This window comes from Euprymna scolopes, chromosome 45 (genome assembly GCF_053919585.1).
Source record: "Euprymna scolopes isolate OS-2025 chromosome 45, ASM5391958v1, whole genome shotgun sequence".
Classification (NCBI taxonomy): Eukaryota; Metazoa; Mollusca; class Cephalopoda; order Sepiida; family Sepiolidae; genus Euprymna; species Euprymna scolopes.
Genome location: NC_136526.1, coordinates 31,139,983 through 31,160,536, shown reverse-complemented (window position 1 = coordinate 31,160,536; position 20,554 = coordinate 31,139,983). Strand labels below are relative to the sequence as shown.

The 20,554-nt window shown below is 27.4% G+C and overlaps 1 long non-coding RNA gene across 1 annotated transcript; it reads right to left on the bottom strand.

Moving 5' to 3' along the window:
- Positions 1-540: 540 nt before the first annotated feature.
- On the bottom strand, positions 541-12,616 carry LOC145269356 (uncharacterized). Its single transcript, XR_013865004.1, has 2 exons — positions 11,943-12,616; positions 541-4,177 (listed from the first exon to the last, which is right to left on the bottom strand). It is a non-coding gene; the product is annotated as an uncharacterized LOC145269356 (long non-coding RNA).
- Positions 12,617-20,554: the final 7,938 nt, after the last annotated feature.

The window sequence follows — 20,554 nt, the reverse complement described above, 5'->3', positions numbered from 1 at the left end:
CGACACTCCCTCCCCATCTTTTATACTAGCTTTTCTTACTATAAATTGAACCTTTTACTCGATATTGTCACAACTTGTTTTTTGCTGTAAAAAAACTATTTGATGAAATTAGGTGAATTTTGTTTTCTTCGGAGAACATCATTCCATAACGGATACTTACAATTTAAACTTTTTTCGATATTTTCATTTTTTTAATGTCTTTATTAAAGTATTTTTTAGTAGTAGTTTTTTCCATTCCGTGATTCGCAAATAACCTGTGAAATTAATAAATTTCAACAAAGATTTCATATTTTATTTCAGCAAATAAATTTCTCACTCAAGTTTTACTGTCACCATTTCAGTGCGAGTCTGACGTAATGATATTTTCCTTAAAACAATTTTCAGGTTTTATTTAGTCTGACAGTATTTCACAAAAAACTGAATAAGAAAAGCAACAATATTTTTAACACATTTAAAAAAAAACATAAAATCAAATGCAGATTAATAACCTATATTTTACAAAACCGAACTCATGCAAAAAGAAAATCAAAAGTCTACAAATACTGCGTTTTTAGATAATATTTTATTTCAGAAAAATTTTGAAAAACTTTTATTCCAGAAAATTTTGAAAACATTTTGCTATTATAAAAATAGCAGAATTTTTTCAACTATTACTGATGTAATATCTATAAAAAATTAATGAAATTTGAAATTCATACATCATAAACCAATTAATGACAATTCTTAGATATAGTATTCCAACAAGGATAAAGGGCTTAACAAGGGACGGCCTTTTTCAAATTGATTTAGATTCAGAAAAAAACATTATCGTCATATCAAAACAAATCAACGATTATTTCTCATAGAAATGAAATGAAATTCAACCTCAGTGTAAATAAATATTTAACTGGAATCTTTGTCTCATTATTCTGCAACATATAAGATAAACAGATTAACATGAAACACCTTAGTTTCACCATGTACATGCTTTATAAAAATAGAATATGGTTACTTTACGCATCATCATATTTAATTTGTTTCAAGGTACAGAGTCAAATAGTCACTAGGAATCTTGTTTCTCTGCAGTAAATATTCGAGTTAGCTTCAACATAGTGTATCTAGATAAAATGGAAATCAATACATACTATATAGCAATGTATCTTTTACTCTATGCGTATGCATGTAACTTATTTGATTTCTTGCAAAAAGAAGGTAACAAAATAATGTTGTTCATTTCAAGTATGCTTTCACACAGATGACAATATATATTGTTTTTGGAAAAAGAAATGCAGTCTGTAGGACTATATTTTCTCTCCAGTATGCAATCGTGTATGTTGCAACATATAGTCTTTTCGTGAAAAACAAGAGCCACATACTTCACAAGAATATGGTTTTTCTCCAGTATGTGTTCGCATATGTTGCAACATCTTTTGTTTCATTGTAAAAGAAGAGCCACACACTTTACAAGAATACGGTTTCTCTCCAGTATGCCTTCGCATATGTTGCAACATACATTGTTTCTGTGTAAAAGAAGAGTGACATACTTTACAAGAATATGGTTTCTCTCCAGTATGTGTTCGCATGTGTTGCAACATATTTTGTTTCTGTGCAAAAGAAGAGCCACATACGTCACAAGAATATGGTTTCTCTCCAGTATGTGTTCGCATATGTTGCAACATCCCATGTCTCTGTGTAAAAGAAGAGCCACATACTTCACAAGAATATGGTTTCTCTCCAGTATGTGTTCGCATGTGTTGGAACATAATTTCCTTCTGTGTAAAAGAAGAACCACATACTTCACAAGAATATGGTTTATCGCCAGTATGTGTTCGCATGTGTCGCAACATACTTTGTTTCTGTGTAAAAGAATAGCCACACACTTCACAAGAATATGGTTTCTCTCCAGTATGTGTTCGCATGTGCTGCAACTTATGTTGTTTCTGTGTAAAAGAATAGCCACATACTTCACAAGAATATGGTTTCTCTCCAGTATGTGTCCGCATATGTAGCAACATATTTTGTTTATTTTTTAAAGTATAACCACATACTTCACAAGGATATTGTTTATCTCTATTGCTAAGCTTATCGGTCATATTTAAGATTTTGCAGTATAATTTTTTCTTATTTTGCTTCTGGCACAAGAAAATAAGGCTTTATTCATCTTTCAGTTAATGCTTATCATGGATTTTAAAGTTGAGATGTCTTATTTATATTTTATTATGTTTGAATGACAACCTTATTTATTATCAACTCTAATTTCTAATATATATGAATATAAGAATGTGGTGCCGCTCTGTATACCAACAGACTGTTAAGTTTGTGGCCTTGAAATAAAGGTTTGATCTTTAATCTCTGCAGATTGGTGGAAATCTAACATTTATTTACAGTGTGTGCAGCCTAATAATGCAAACCAATTTTTTGCCACAAAAATTTAATTTTTCACGTTCTCTGGTAAAATTTACAAGCATATGATTTAACTGTGATATTTTCTTCCCTATACAGAGATATACTTGAAAATATTCAGGCTTAATAGTCTTGTTTATGGAATATTTCTGAAAAGTGGTGATTTAAGCCGTCTGACTTGTTTAAGCACAAGTGACAAAATGGGGAAAAACCAGTTTTAACCAATTCTGATTGACTTCAAATAACTTCACTTCTTGATAAAGAAATAACTATCATCAAAATATCCAAAATACTTTGTGGAGATTATCAAACTATCAAAGCGTATGTGATCAATGGAAAGAAAAGTAGGAAAGTACTTTAAAGAATAATTTTGAAAAAATTGATTAAAGGAACATGTGCCGCATTGGCAGGGTGATGGTCAGAACACCCCATTCTACTAGCAAGAAGATTTTTCTGCGAGCTGGAGCGCCCCAAATGTAAAAAAATTAAAGATGGGAGACATTAAGGAGTTTTTGAAAAAGTGAAAATCTAAAAAAAAAAAAAAGCATTGGGCGAGAATCACATGGAAAGCATGCTCAATGGCTGGACAATATTTAAAGATGCATTTAAAGAACGTTGTCTTCACTGATGAATGCTGAGCAATGCTGGATGGACCAGGCGGATGGTCATCTGGTTGGGTGTTGAATGGTTATCCAGTTGCATCGTGCAACCACCAACAGCAAGGTGGTGGAGGTATAATGTTCTGGGCAGGAATTGGGCCATTTAGGATTCCACAAGGGGGGGGGTTATTTCAAGGGTTACTGCCAGCTTCTTACAAACTTCTTAATTCCCTGAAAAATCAAACTTTTACAGAGAGAAAATCTTTTGTACTTCAGAAGGATAAAGCATCTGTGCACAAGTCCGTTACACGCAAAGTTAGTTAAGGGATCATGGTTTCACAGGAGGAAGATTGTTGGTTTAGTCTCCCAACAGTCCCAAATTAAACCCAATTTGTGAGCCTTCATTAAACCGAGAATTTATGCTGATGAAACATAATGTATCATCTTGGATTCTCTCTGGAATGTAATGAGCGCCTGTAGATTAATTAAGCCATGTGAAGTCCAAAAACTTACTTCTGCTGTCAACAAATGTCTTCTTAAAATCCTCAAAAATAGAGGAGGCTATGTTGACTAGTAAGATAAAGTGAATAAAATTGCAACTGTTTTCTTTGCTTTATTTTGTAGTTTTTTGTGTGTTCATTCATTTTGATTTTGTATTTGTTAAATAAAAGCATTTGAAACAATAAAATTATAATTTTTTTACATTTTGCATAATCTAACCGGACAGTTAATATTGTACAAAAAAAATTATTATTGTATAAAAATGTAAGTTTAATCAAAATGTTTAGGGTTTAATGCATAAGTACATGATAGTTTGTATAAAAATAATGGTTTGATCAGAAACCTTTCAAGATTCAATATATGTTTAAGGAGTTATATAAAAAAAGTTAGGTGTTGCATAATCAAGCCACACCCACTGTAGTAAATTTTTATACATCTTATCTTAATCAATATATATTATCAATTTTCATTTTTTCAGTATGGGTTTCTTCTCTAGTATATCGGATGCCTAAATTTTGTATATATTAAAGAGTCTATGTGTACATTACTCAGATGCAACCACATATATTAAAGAAAAGAAGAAATATCTATATAATTAGCAAGAAATTGTTGGTTCAATAGATCATGTAAAGTGCTATTTATGACAGAAATTCTCTTGCTTCAGGATATTAGCATTTGCTGTTCTTTGTAGTATTCTGAAAAAAAGAAAAAAACAAAAGATAAATTACAAGTAAGATGTTTTTTTGCAGACAAATGTATGTGTTGCAACATATGTTTCCTTGTAAATGAATAACTACATACTTCACAAGAAAATGATTTCTCTCGACTATGCATACATGTGTCAAAACATATTTTATTTCTTTGTAAAAGCTTCATACTTCACTGAAATAAATTAAAAACAATTCAAAGATAAATTTAAGAAAAAGATATTAATTTTATTCTGCAAAATTATATTTTAAAGACACGTAATAAGTTATAATAAATACATTTTTGTGTATAGTAGTTTCAGCACATAAGACAATTATAAAATAATATTTTTAATTTGATTACTCAATGTCTTTATTAGAACAGGTTCTTATGTAAAGAAAAAAAATGAATGATTCGTTTTCTTATTCATGGTTGAAGAGAAACTTAAAAGCAATTAAGATTGAAGGAAAACTGAAAGCAATTACAGTTTTCCTTACGAACATTACAAACAATCTCAGTGACATGAACACAAATCTTTAATTTAAAAATGTAGATGTTAGCCAATTCAAAAGTTGATGGATCGAAAAAGTGATTGATGGAGAGATTTTACTGCCTGATACACATGGATATAGTGTTCATGGTGTGCTAGCAAGTGAAGAAAATGGGAGGTTGCCAGATTGCTACTTTTAAGGTCGTATTTTGCGAATTTGACGCTTCTTGAATCAGTTTGAGCCTAAAATTTTGGACAATAGATTATAAGAGTTCAAAATATTCTATATATAAGGAGAGTCTTACCCCATTTTTTTGGACCCTCGCACTCAGCACCGACTATGATTACTGTTATATTTTATTTGGCTTCAATTTTAGCAATTCTTTGATAATTTTACAGAAATATGTGATAGCAATTATTAAAAAAAACGTTATAATTATTTTTAAATCAGTTTGATCTTTAACTATTGCGTAGGCTTTTCTAATTTGTCTTTATTATTTTACCAATATACTTATTTGAATACACTTATTAGTGAAAAATGTTACAAATAAATATTCTTGAAACAGTTTGAGCTACAAAATTGTGTTTGCCTTTTGTAAGTTTTAACATATTTTTGTAACGATTTCACATAAAATAATATTTGGTAGTAACTATTAAAGAAAACGTTATAATGAGGTATTTTAAAGATGTTCAGAATAACATCTTATTAATTGTGATACTTGCTTAACAACTCTTCATTAGACAAAATCTCCATTTAGCAGCTTTTAAATTAACAAATCAAAGAAATCCTGTGTGTAGAATAAAAAACTACACACCACGTCTTTCTCTATCTTTTCTGTTCTTCTCCCAGAGAGAACATTCATGTTTGTATTACAATCCTCCTGGCATCTCTGTGGAGTCCTAAATTGTTAACCAAACTCTTGTAGTTCCATTATCTCTTGTCCCAACCCAACACATGCAGATATATCCTTTAATGCTAAGTTTGGCCGCTGGCAAAAATGACAGACGAATAAGAGACTTTTATATACAATTAGCCTAGGGACCCGGCATTGCCCGAGTGTTTTGAGGTGTGTGTTGAGCAAAAAAAAAAAGAGTGGTAGTAGGTAGGCAGGCTCACACCCATACCGTGAAGGAGGAAAAGAATTTGAAAAAAAAAAACGTGACGTCTTTGCCGTTGCATCCATCACCAAAGCAAAAGTGACGAACGTTTAAATTACAGCTAGTCAATTGAAAAGATGGGATGACTTTTGAAAATATCGGCAAAAAAAGCGACCCCTTCTTGTAGAAAAGTGTCCAGTTGAGGGCGAAGAAATTAATGTTTTTGACCAATTTTTCAATATTTGTCGTCCGAAGAGTCGAGCTTCAAAACAATACTGATCTCATGAAAATGCGTCGCCTCCATCGAAAGTTTGAGGCAGACATACATTCATTTAAACAGACAGGTGAGATTTATATTATAGATGTCCAATAAAGCGTATACAGATCACTCAATGAATACAAAAATTCACTTCATAGATTCATACATTGAACATTATCTGACTCATGTTCAAACTTCTGTTTTAAAAAAGTTTTTTAATGTCTATTCATATTTCAAAGATAAAAGTTGAAACCAATATTATCTCCAAATGGGAGTTAAATCCTTATCACAAATATGCATACAAATGACCAATTTTTATTGACAACTTTGTTAAGACAATGCAAAATAAAATATTCATGAAGAATGAGTGTTCAACGAATCTGAGAAAGTTTTAATCAAAGAGAGATGCTTTTTCTGTAAAGAGAAATTGACACCTAGTTGTTTTAGTCGTATGTCGTTTCAAAGAAATAGGTAAAAGTAAAAAGGGGTGTGTGGGTTTCTATAGTATACACATAATTTGGGGACTAAATATTTTCTGTACTGTAACACAATACACTATAAGTTCTTGGCTTAACATATACATTGCACCACTAATAAAAAATATATGTTTTTTATAAAGTACTAACCTTCAAATAGCACACGTCACAATATGAGCTCAATCGAGTTATTAGTTTCCAAATAACATAAATTTAAGTGAAGCTACAGTGCAAGTAGTTAGAGGAATGAAAAATCTGAATTTTATGTGTTGCTAAACATTGCTTTACCATCATCATCATCATCATCATCATCATCATCCTCCTATTCCATTTAACATCCATTTTACATTTGGAAAATTAAAAAAAAAATTAATTCCCAGCTGACGTATCAACGGGAAAAATACTATTCAAGAAAAGCGGTGGTTTGATAAGCGTTAATTTGACTCTCCTCTATCAGAAACAATGATTAGAATTTAAACGTGGTCATACAGACACAAATGATGCTGAATGCTTAAGTTGCCTAAATTTGTCAGTTGCCCTGAGAAACATTGAAAAAGTCTAAAACTCATTTTTGACGATCATCGATTGAAATTGCATGTGATAACATAGGAATTAAAGATGTTACAATTTTGCATGGACGTTTGTCAATGAAAAAGTTGTATTCAAAGTCTGTGTTATGTTTAATCTTAGTCCATAAAAACAACAAAGTGTCGGGAATTCAAAGTTGTTTGCAACTAAAAAGATATTTTTGTGGCAATATATGATGAGGATGAAACAGGAATACAGCCAAACATACAAAGATACAAAAATCAGCTCTGTATTTAGGAATATACAAGATATTTTATTTATTGATTAGCTTAAAAAATGAACCAAAAATAGTGAATATTATTGAGCATTTTGTATGTTTGATGAAATCACCAAAACTTACCATGAATGAATAAAAAAGTGTTCAGTTATCAAGACAATGCACCAGCAACAATTGGCTGTTCACAGATCACAGAAGATTACTTTGGTGAAAGAGGTTTGGTTTCAATGAAGAAATGATATTGGAAACGTAGGTGTATTTTGAAGACAAATTTCTCTACAAAAACATAAGACTTAAATTATTAGAGAAAGGCTAGAATAAATGTATCACCCTCGAAGGAGATGAAGTTAATTAAAGCCGAATTTTGCTTGAAATGTGTTGTTTTAGCAATTAAACCTGGGGCTTAATGAGCTTTGTAATATCAAGGGTCAACAAATAAAACAACATTCACTGCTGTTGCTACTTCAAACAACAAACTGGTATAGCGAGAAATATATTAGCATATTTGAATGCTTTCTGATGCATTTGAACACATTTCTGATATAAATAAAATATAAATTAAATGTCAATGTGGTTTTCAAGTATTAAACTTTGAAACTTTTTTAAAAATATTTCTTTGAACTGATTCTTTTATTTACAAAAAGTTGGATAATTTGTTTTTAAATAAAAAAAAAACATATGAAAATAATATTCTAAGTTGTAACTTTTATAGATTTTCAAAACATTTTCACAAAAATCAAATGTAATGCAAGTTCAAATCTCAAAATTATTAACACTTTGGTATTATTTGTCATGAGGATCCTAAACGAAATCAAATCATCCTAAAACTAAAAATTATACCTTTTTAGACCGTTATGCATGAACACTGAGAATAACTCAAGGCAAAACAAAATAAAAAATATTTTAGAATTTTGATTGGGGGATCAGTTTTGAATTTTAGCTTAATGAAAACTCATAACTTTTTGCTGGCCATATAATGTTTGAATCGTTCAAGTTTATAGTTATCTGCTATTTATTATTAATGTTCTTTAGCGCAAAGGTACTTCTCTAAACTAATTTTAATTTACCCCAAAGTATGATTTCAATTTCATAGTCATTTTTCTTTAGTACTAGCAGGCTGTCCACCGTTGCCCAGTTGTAAAATATGCGTAAATATTATATTTTAATTTGTGCAGATTTCTTATTTATTATAAACAAAAATACCATAGGTATTAAACGTAACGTTAAATTCCTTTAATAAAATGATGTAAAAAAAAACAGAAACTGAGATATGTGCATGAGAGTATTATGTTTGTTCTAAACAGTTCACTTCTAGTAAAAAAAATACTTGAGCTGAGATCGAAACCAAGACTAGATGACATGATTCTATTTCCTTTTGATGAACACCGGTTTTCTCTTTTTGTTTCAGACTATATTAGTTGGCCAGTTGTGTACAAATCCCAAGCACAATAGGCGTCTTCTATCATGCCTGAAAGCGACAATGTTCAACTGTCGAGATCGGAGATGCACTGCTGTACAACTCATGCTCTCTACCCAACCAAGTTATGACAATAAGACCATTACCAGCATCCTCAAAATGCATCGCTGGATTGCCATAAATAACAGAGACGTGCCCAGGGTGATGAAAAAGTTTTTGGCCACGGTTATGATCTTTGGTATCGTTTCAAGTGAGGGCCACATCATGCCACCTCACATCTTCAAAGTTGCCTTGAAAGTCAACACCAAAGTATACCTGGATGTGCTGAAGAGTGTGGTTATCCCCCGGTATAATATGGATTCTGAGTGTGGCAGCAAGACTCAGCGCCGGCCCATAAGTCCAAAGACACCCAGGCTTGGCTTCAGATGGAGTGCTATGAATTTGTACCCTTCTCTTGCTGACCCTCCTCCTCCTCCTCCCTTGACCTGAATCTGCTGGACTACTTTCTTTGGTCATACTTTGAGAACATCACAACACCAAAGCCAGCCTGATTGTTGCCATCTACCGAGTATTCGCTAAGCTCCTGCTGGCGCTTGTGGAAAAAGCATGCTCCCAGTTCTAGACCCATATCAAGGTGGTGATTGAAGCTGAAGGCGCTTAATTGAATAGATGCTTGCTCTACTACATAATAAAATTACCTGAATTCATTTTTTTCACTAAAAGTTTAAAAATAAAGGTGTAGTGTTGTTTTCTTTCTAGTGACAACTTTATTGTATATCTTGTATATCTTGTTAAAGTTTTTGTTAAATTATTAGTCAAGTAAAATATAACAGTAACAGTTTTGCCTTTGGCGTGAAATATTATGAAAAATACATATATAGATGTGTAGGTCCAGAAAAATGTCAGGTTTGAGCAGACAACAGCTAAAACAATTAGTTTCTTGTTGATATGGAGGCAGCTAACTGACAAAATTTCTTTATTATTAATTTCAATATCGTCATTCATAGTCTAAAAAGGGTAATATTTAAATTATTTTTATTAAATTCCTTTTTATTCTATTTATTCTAGGAAATATCAATTTTTAATTCCTACAACTTATTTTTTTTTAATCTTACCTTAAATTAACTTTCAGAAACTTATTTTAAATTCAAAATTTCTGTATGGACTTATGAACATTTTTCTTTAATATTAGCAGATTGTAAAACAGGCTGTGCACAAGAAAATTTGATTAGCTTTTAAATGATAATTGCTTCAGTTACTTGGTTTCGAAATTATATTTTTGTTTTGACAAAAGAAACGAGTAATGCTACGATTTTTATCAGCGACATGTGAACAGTTTATCATTGGACTTTCATAGAAAAAATTATTCACGTTCGATTTCTAAATATATATTTTTTAATTGTTTACTATTCAAAAGGCCTCGATTTTTTAAAAATTATCAACAGTAATATTGTCTGTGTATTGATAATAAGTTTTAAGACCAAATCTTCCACATTTTTTTTCATGAACCTTGAAAAATTCAATCATAAAAATAAAAATGAATTTCAGAAATCGTTTGAAATTACATAGTTAAAAACTGTCAAATATAAATAATAATTTACTTTTTTTAATTTCGTAAAACTGAAATAATTTTTAAATATGTTCCAACATTTTTTCCGAAAAATCAATAAAAATCGTATAAATCGGCAACCTTTGTGACCCCAAAATCAAATATATTATTTCATCATTCAAGTATACTTTAATATGGGTACGTGCAAAATGAATGCCGATGCTCAAAATGTATAAACATTTTGACTCCCTCCCTTTACTTAAAAATTCACCAAAAATCAGGAAATTAACCAATTTCAATGAAAGTTTCAGTATTTATCAAATAATGATCACGGAATATAATGAACCTATTATTATTATTATTATTATTATTATTATTATTATTATTGGAAATGTATTTTTTTAAATAAAACTTTTTAGTAGTAAAAAATATGCATAAATTTATTTTTGCTTTCATGAAAATAAAGCATATTAAATTATAACTATTAAAAAAATATTCATTTTTACAGGAACATTAGCAAAAAAAAAAACCCCTAAAGTCCGTATTAATGAAATCAATATAACTCAAAGAAAAATTAATTTCTCGAACTACAGATATTATCATTGAATTATACATTGTTTATTTAATATGTAAAAACAACTAAGCTGTAAATACCCCCCCCCACATACACACATAAAAAACATCTGATATGATCGCGTTTAGGGGGGGGGGTATGAGAATTTTTTGGTATATTATTTTATTTCAGACTTTTTTTTTTTAGAAAAGTAAGTAAAAAAGCAACGAAATTTATCAATTATTTGATTTTTGATAGAATTTTTTTAATCGCGTTGTTTTTATTGAATATTTTAGTTTTAAAATTTTAGTTATTTTAGTTTTTTTTATTGAATATGTTAGTTTTAAAAAGTTTACGTTCATTTTACGTTAAATTATTATAGAAAAGTGATCCCCCACTTTTTAAAACCAACATTTCTTCATATCTTGGAAACTACTCGTTTGCCGTAATTTTAAACGTTATTTTCGTTTTTCAGCGACCCCGAAAACTTTTAAAAGTGGTAATTTTAAAGGAATTTTCGATGGTGGAGTAATTCTTCATATTTACCTTTTTTTTTTAATTGAATTGTTAGGTGAAAGTACAGAATAGTTCCCCATGTTAAATAATAGGTTTCTTAATAATAGCGTTAAAAATAGCTCGGGTCGTAAAGTGCAGGGCAGGACTGCAGGAGGACTGCAGGTGCAGGAGTACCTGTAAAAGGTAACGCCGGGTCGGAAAAAGATCTCAAAATGAAAATAAAATAAATTCTCCGCTCAAAATAAGAAATGGGAGAAAAAAAAGTTAAACGGGAGAAAAAAAAGAGCTCAAAATGAAAGAAAAATAAAACAAATTATTTTTACAATTGTAGTCATCCGTATTATAAGATTTGTGTGACGTCACTTCCAATGTAAACAAAGAAGTGCACAGCGTCAGGATAACCGTTAATCAACCGAATTCGATAAAAATCTTCAAAGAGATTAAATTCATTTTTAATTATATTTTTTAAAGAAAAGTTAAATTTATCTAATTTCAATTATCGACATTTTCCTTCCAAAAATTGCTTTCCACTTCGATGTGATTATTTTTTGAAAATTTATAAAAACATATTTACAAAAATGTGAAATAATTCAAGTAATATTTTACTTACATTTATTGAATCTTTTTTCGCTAGACGTGTTTGATGGAAACATTCGTTGATGTGTTTTAAAGATTGCACGTGTTTTTTGCTTTGAATGGCAGAATGAATCTCGTCAAGTTCAAATAACGCATTGCGTCATCATCAAAACAGGTTTTCTACCGGGTTTCTCCCTCTCCTCTCTCTGACAAGTTTGTTTTATTGTCAGTAGTACTTATTGTAAACACAATTGTTACATTTTATTTTTACTTATTATTCTATTGATGAATTTTGTTTTATATTGTTATTTTCGTTAAATTAAAGTCTATAAGTCTAGCCTTGCGACCTTGAGAACGACAAAGATTTTGTTGTCAGCCTGTGGAATTGTCTTCCGTTTTCCTGCTTTCCAACTTTCTATAATATGGTTGTCTTCAAGTCCAACGTGAACAAGTTTCTGATGAGCCGTTCCGGCGTTCCACTTAGGTTAACAAATTTACCGAACTTTCATTACTACCGATTACTATATTGTCCTTTTGACTACTCTACACTCTTTAACCCTTATCCTTGAGTGGCCTATCGGCCTTGATAAGTGGTGACGTCTATGTAAAAAAAAAAAAAAAAAAAAAGTCTCTAAGTCTTAGCCTTGCGACCTTGAGTAATCAGTCAGCGCATGCGTCATCAACCCAAAACGTTATTCTCGCCCCGCTATACCCCCCCTCTCTCTCTCTGTCTCTCTCTCTCTCACACACACACACACACACACACACACACACATATATATATATATATATATATATATATATATATATATATACATTATTATTATTATTATTATTATTATTATTATTATTATTATTATTATTATTCGCGGATTTTTAAAATTTAAGATTAATCAGCGGATGCGTCATCAACACAAAACAAGTCGGGTTTTTTTTTTCTACGTTATTCTCGCCCCGCTATACCCCCCCTCTCTCTCTCCCTCTCTCTCTCTCTCACACACACACACACACACACATATATATATATATATATATATATACATATATATACTATACTCTCTCTCTCTCTCTCTCTCTTTCTCTCTCTCTTTCTCTCTCTCTCTCTCTATCATTTCCTTCTCTCATCACTAGTAATTTATTATTATTATTCGCGGATTATTTAAATTTATTTTCAATAAAGATTAACTGATACGGCGGATACGTACATTTATATTTTATACATATAAATATTTTTCTAATCCATTCTAAAATTAACAATTATGTTCATTTATTGTTTTTTTTTAATATTGTTTTAATTAATTAATTCTTTTATTAAAACATTTTTTACGTTAAAAAGATTTATAAAAAGTGAAAGTATCCACTCTTTATTATCTTTTTTTTAATATGAGCATGAGTAAAAAAAAAAAAGTTTGTAATTTGTATAAAACGATTTAATCGGAATCTGTAAATCACAGTGAACAAGAAAAACGGACATTACAATAAAGTAAATATTGCATTAAAATACGTGAAACAATTTGATAAGTTGAAGTTGTGCTTGAAGGACCAACGTAAATACGATTTAAATGTGAATTTAAAGTAATAAGACTAATAATTTTCCTCCTTTTAGTTTTATCTCCATGGAAAAGGAAGCCCGTCAAAGGAGGCCCGCCATGAAACTACGCATTAAAAAACTACGCTTTTATAAAATTACTAATTTATAATTTATAAAATTGATATAATTTTTAAAACTAGTAATTTTTAAAATTACTAATTTATAAAATTTATATAATGTGTTAAATTACTAATTTTTAAATTACTAATGTATAAAATTTATATAATTTTTAAAGTTACTAATTTTTAAAATTACTAATTTAAAAAAATTATATAATTTTTAAAATTACTAATTTATAAAATTACTAATTTATAAAATTCCTAATTTATAAAATTACTAATTTATAAAATTACTAATTTGCAAAATGACTAATTTATAAAATTTATATTTTTACAAATACTATTTTTTAAAATTACTAATTCATAAAATTTATAGAATTTTTAAAATGACTAATTTTTAAAATTACTAATTCATAAAATTGATATAATTTTTTAAATTACTAATTAATAACATTACTAACTTATAGCATTTATATAATTTTTAAAACTACTAATTTATAAAATGACTAATTTATAAAATTTATATAATGTGTAAAATTACTAATTTTTAAATTACTAATGTATAAAATTTATATAATTTTTAAAGTTGCTAATTTTTTCTATTACTAATTTAAAAAAATTATATAATTTTTAAAATTACTAATTTATAAAATTACTAATTTATAAAATTACTAATTTGAAAATGACTAATTTATAAAATTTATATTTTTTACAATTACTATTTTTTAAAATTACTAATTCATAGAATTTTTATAATTTTTAAAATGACTAATTTTTAAAATTACTAATTCATAAAATTGATATAATTTTTAAAATTACTAATTTATAAAATTACTAATTTATAAATTAGTAATTTTTAAAGTCACTAATTTAAAAAAATTATATAATTTTTAAAATTACTAATTTATAACATTATTCATTTATAAAATTCCTAATTCATAAAATTCCTAATTTATAAAATTCCTAATTTATAAAATTACTAATTTGCAAAATGCCTAATTTATAAAATTTATATTTTTTACAAATAATATTTTTTAAATTACTAATTCACGAAATTTATATAATTTTTAAAATGACTAATTTTAAAAATTACTAATTTATAAAATTTATATAATTTTTAAAATTACTAATTTATAAAATTACTAATTTATAACAATTATATAATGTGTAAAATTACTAATATTTAAAATTATTAATTTAAAAAATTTATATAATTTGTAAAGTAACTAATTTATAAAATTACTAATTTAAAAAAATTATATAATTTTTAAAATTACTAATTTATAAAATTACTAATTTATAAAATTCCTAATTAATAAAATTACTAATTTTTTAAATTAATAATTAATAACATTACTAATTTATAAAATTCATGAAATTTTTAAAATTACTAATTTATAAAATTTATATAATTTGTAAAATTACTAATTAGTAACATTACTAATTCATAAAATTTATGTAATTTTTAATATTACTAATTTATAAAATTTATACAATTATGAAAATTTCTAATTTATAAAAATTACTAATTCATAAAATTTACATAATTTTTTAAATTACTAATTTTTATAATTACTAATTTATAAACCTTATACAATTTTTAAAATTACTAATTTATAAAATTACTAATTTATAAAATTTATATAATTTTTAAAACTACTAATTTTTAAAATTACTAATTTATAAAAATTATATAATGTGTAAAATTACTAATTTTAAAAATTATTCATTTAAAAAATTTATAAAATTTGATAAGTTACAAATTTGTAAAATTACTAATTTAAAAATTTTTTATAATTTTTAAAATTACTTATTTAAAAAATTACTTATTTTTAAAATTCCTAATTCATAAAATTAATAATTTTTAAAATTAATAATTTATATCATTACTAATTTATAAAATTCATAGAATTTTTAAAATTACTAATTTATAAAATTTATATAATTTGTAAAATTACTAATTAGCAAAATTACTAATTCATAAAATTTATATAATTTTAAAAATTACTAATTTATAAAATTTATATAATTTTGAAAATTTCTAATTTATAAAAATTACTAATTCATAAAATTTACATCATTTTTTAAATTACTAATTTTTATAATTACTAATTTATAAACTTTATATAATTTTTAAAATTACTAATCTATTAAATTACAAATTTATGAAATTCCTAATTAATAAAATTACTACTTTTTAAAATTACTAATTTATAAAATTACTAATTTATAAAATTTATACAATTTTTTTAAATTACATATTTCTAAAACTTATATAATTTTTAAAATTACTAATTTTTAACATTGCTAATATATAAAATTTATATCATTTTTAAAATTATTAATTTATTAATTTACTAATATATAAAATTTGTCTAATTTTTTAAATTACTAATTTATAAAATTTCTAATTTATAAAATTTATATAATTTTAAAATTACTAATTTATAAAATTTATAGAATTTGTAAAATTACTAATTTTTAAAATTACTAATTTGTAAATTGATATACTTTTTAAAATTACTAATTTATAAAATTGATATAATTTTTAAAACTACTAATTTTTAAAATTACTTATTTGGAGTACTGATTCATTTTGAGCATTGAATCACTTTTAGAATTGATTAATTTTGAACATTGAATAATTTTGAGCATTGAATAATTTTGAGCAATGAATAATTTTAAGCATAGATTAATTTTAAGCATTGATTAATTTAGAGCATTGAATAATTTTGAGCATTGAATAATTTTCACCATTGAATAATTTTGCGCATAGAATAATTTTTAGCAATGATGAATTTTGAGCCTCGAATACTTTTGAGCATTGGTTAATCTTGAGCATTGATTGATTTTTGAGCATTGAGTAATTTGAGCATTGATTAATTTTGAGTATTGATTAATTTGGAGCATTGATTAATTTTGAGCAATGATTAATTTTGAACATCGAATAATTTTGATCATTGAATAATTTTGAGCATTGATTAATTTTGAGCATTGAGTAATTTAGAGCATTGGATAATTTGGAGCATTGAATTATTTTGAGCATTGAATAATTTTGAGCATTGATTAATTTGGAGCGTTGAATAATTTGGAGCATTGAATAATTTTAGCATTGAATAATTTTTAACATTGAATAATTTTGAACATTGATTAATTTTGAGCATTGATTAATTTTGAGCATTGAGTAATTTTGACAACTTAATAATTTTGAGCATTGAATAATTCTGAGCATTGGTTAATTTAAAGCATTGAATAATTTTGAGCATTGATTAATTTTGAGCATTGATTAATTTTGAGCATTGAATAATTTTGAGCATTGATTAATTTTGAGCATTGAATAATTTTGACCATTGATTAATTTGAGCATTTAATAATTTTGAGCATTGAATAATTTTGAGCATTGAATAATTTAGAGCATTGAATAATTTGAGCATTGATTAAATTGGAGCTTTGAATAATTTTGAGAATTGAAGAATTTTGAGCATTGATTAATTTTGAACATTGATTAATTTTGAGTATTGAAGAATTTTGAGCATTGAATAATTTTGAATGTTGAATAATTTTTAGCATTCATTAATTTGTTGCATTGAATAATTTTGAGCATTGAATAATTTTGAGCATTGAATCATTTTTAACATTGAGTAATTTGGAGCATTGATTAATCTGGACCATTGAATAATTTGGAGCATGGACTAATTTGGAGCATTGACTTATTTGGCGCATTGAATTATTTTGAGCATTGATTAATTTTGGACATTGAATAATTTTGAGAATGGACTAATTTTGAGCATTGAGTAAATTTGTCGCATTGAATAATATTTAGCATTCGTTAATTTTCACCATTGATTAATTTGTTGCATTAAATTATTTTTAGCATTTAATAATTTTGAGCATTGGTAAATTTTGAGCATTGAATAATTTGGAGCATTGAATAATTTGGTGCATTGACTACTTTGAGCATTGTATAATTTTGAGCATTGAATAATTTTAAGCATTGATTAATTCTGAGCATTGATTTACAGTGAGCAGTGAATAATTTGTTGCATTGAATAATTTTGAGCATTGATTAAGTTGGAGCGTTGAATAATTTGGAGCATTGAATAATATTAGCATTGAATAATGTTGAGCATTGAATAATTTTTAGCATTGAATTATTTTGAGCATTGATTATTTTGAGCATTGAATAATTTGGAGCATTGAATAATTTTGAGCATTGAATAATTCTGAGCACTGATTACTTTGAGCATTGTATAATTTTGAGCATTGAATAATTTTAAGCATTGATTAATTGAATAATTAAATTGGAGCATTGAATAATTTGGAGCATTGAATAATTTTGAGCATTGATTATTTTGAGCATTGTATAATTTTGAGCATTGAATAATTTTAAGCATTGGTTAATTTTTAGCATTGAATAATTTTAAGCTTGATTAATTCTGAGCATTGATTTATAGTGAGCAGTGAATAATTTGTTGCATTGAATAATTTTGAGCGTTGAGTAATGGGGAACATTGAATAATTTTGAGCATTGATTAATTTTGAGTATTGAGTAATTTTCAGCATTGAATAATTCTGAGCATTGAATAATTCTGAGCATTGAATAATTTGGAGCATTAAATAATTTTGACCATTGATTAATTTGAGCATTGAATAATTGGGAGCATTGATTTATTTTGAGCATTTAATAATTTTGAGCATTGAATAATTTAGAGCATTGAATTATTTGGAGCATTGATTAAATTGGAGCATTGAATAATTTTGAGCATTGATTAATTTTGAGCATTGATTAATTTTGAGCATTGAATAATTTTGAGCATTGAATAATTTTGAACGTTGAATGATTTTGAGCATTCATTAATTTGTTGCAATGAATAATTTTGAGCATTGGATAATTGTGAGCATTGAATAATTTTTAGCATTGAATAATTTTGAACATTGAGTAATTTGGAGCATTGATTAATTTTAAGCATTGAATAATTTGGAGCATTGAATAATTAGGCGCATTGAATTATTTTGAGCATTGATTAATTTTGTCGCATTGAATAATTTTGAGCATGGACTAATTTTGAGCATTGATTAATGTGTAGCATTGAATTATTTTGAGCATTGAATAATTTGGAGCATTGAATAATTTGGAGCATTGAATAATTTGGAGCATTGATTACTTTTAGCATTGTATAATTTTGAGCATTGAATAATTTTAAGCATTGATTAATTTTGATCATTGAATAATTTTGAGCATTGATTAATTCTGAGCATTGATTAATTTGTTGCATTGAATAATTTTGAGCATTGAGTAATGTGGAGTATTGAATAATTTTGACCATTGAATAATTTGGAGCATTGAATAATTTTGAACATTGATTAATTTAAAGCATTGAATAGTTTGGAGCATTGAATAATTTGGAGTATTGAACAATTTTGAGCATTGTATTATTTTGAGCATTGAATAATTGGGAGCATTGATTTAATTTGAGCATTGAATAATGTTTAGCATTGAATAATTTTCAGCATTGAATAATTTTGAGCATTGATTTATTTTGAGCATTGATTAATTTGGGCATTGAGTAATTTTGAGCATTGAGTAATTGTGAGCATTGAATAATTTAGAGCTGAATAATTTTGAGCATTGAATAATTTAGAGCATTGAATAATTTGGAGCATTAAATAATTTTGAACATTTAATTATTTTTAGCATTGTTTTTTTCAGTCAATCAGCCACTGCCTCTCAGTACACCGAATTCACCCTGATTGACCAAACTGCCAACACTATGTATGCTTATTAATTAACTAAATTTCATATAACAATTTTCTATGTGGAGTAAATTTTGAAATTTTGACCTCAGGTACACATCTGCCTTGACAAAACCGAAACAATAACCTAGTACTATCTCTTGCAAAACAATCATAATCTTATTGTATTCAAATATTGTATTCAAATATTATATTCAAATATTCTCATTTTCAAATCAGCCCAGATGAATTTAGATTCCCTTGCTTTGATTTGAGTCATTACAGTCAGCAAAGCCAGCTAGCAGGATGATTGGAATTTGCCCGGCATATTATATATACATATTAACCATCTTTTTTCTTTATCAGTTGCTTATATGGGTTCGTTCACAATAAGATTATGGATTTTTGAAACCACTGGGTCTGATCCTGGTCATAACTTGAAACATTTTCTCTGTCCTCAATGCCTATTGCTTACATACTGAACATATCTAATCCTCTCTCGGCATTGCTAAAGAGAAGGCCATTCACCCAGGGGTCCACATACGTACAATCAGCTTTCATGAAAAGCCAATCATGAGCTGATTTCATCCGGGGAGTGTTCTCTATTGCTGAATTAAACAAAGAAGAATGCTCTGGAACAGAGGCAGGGTCTGTGAATAAGAGTCTACCTCATCAAAGGGAAAGAGACCAGCAAGTACAGAGAAAACTCGACCTTGAAGACAAGACATCAGCTACAAGAGACTTAAATGTTGCACTAGATCATGTCCCATATTTCTCCTATAGACACTAACGCTGTGTCTGACTTAAATTGTCCAGCAACAGAACACCCAGTTCGTTTGAACTTTTCCAACAGTAAATGCTAATTTTTCAAATTTAGAGATAGATCCAATGATTTAACAATCACCACCGAAAGATTCCTAGTAAGGCTAAAGCCCAGATCATCGTGCAGTACTACCTCCCTGAACTTCCTCTCGCATTCTCCAAGAAGGGTAATCAGTATCAAATGACAATCTAAACCGTCGGAATGTAAGGAACGCAAGACATCAATAAGCAAATAAGTTAGGCAACTGTCAGTCAATTCATTGAAGCAGTTTTTCCTCCTCGACCAAAGGTAATGCAAATGACATAAGGTAATTTACTGGAATATCCAAAGGGAGGTTGGAAATCTAAGACTACTTGAAAAGAGGCATCTCGGCTTGTAGAGACCGCTCTAGATTTTGAAACGGTTACCCTTGGATTGCTCCGATCTATCTCAGGAGAAGA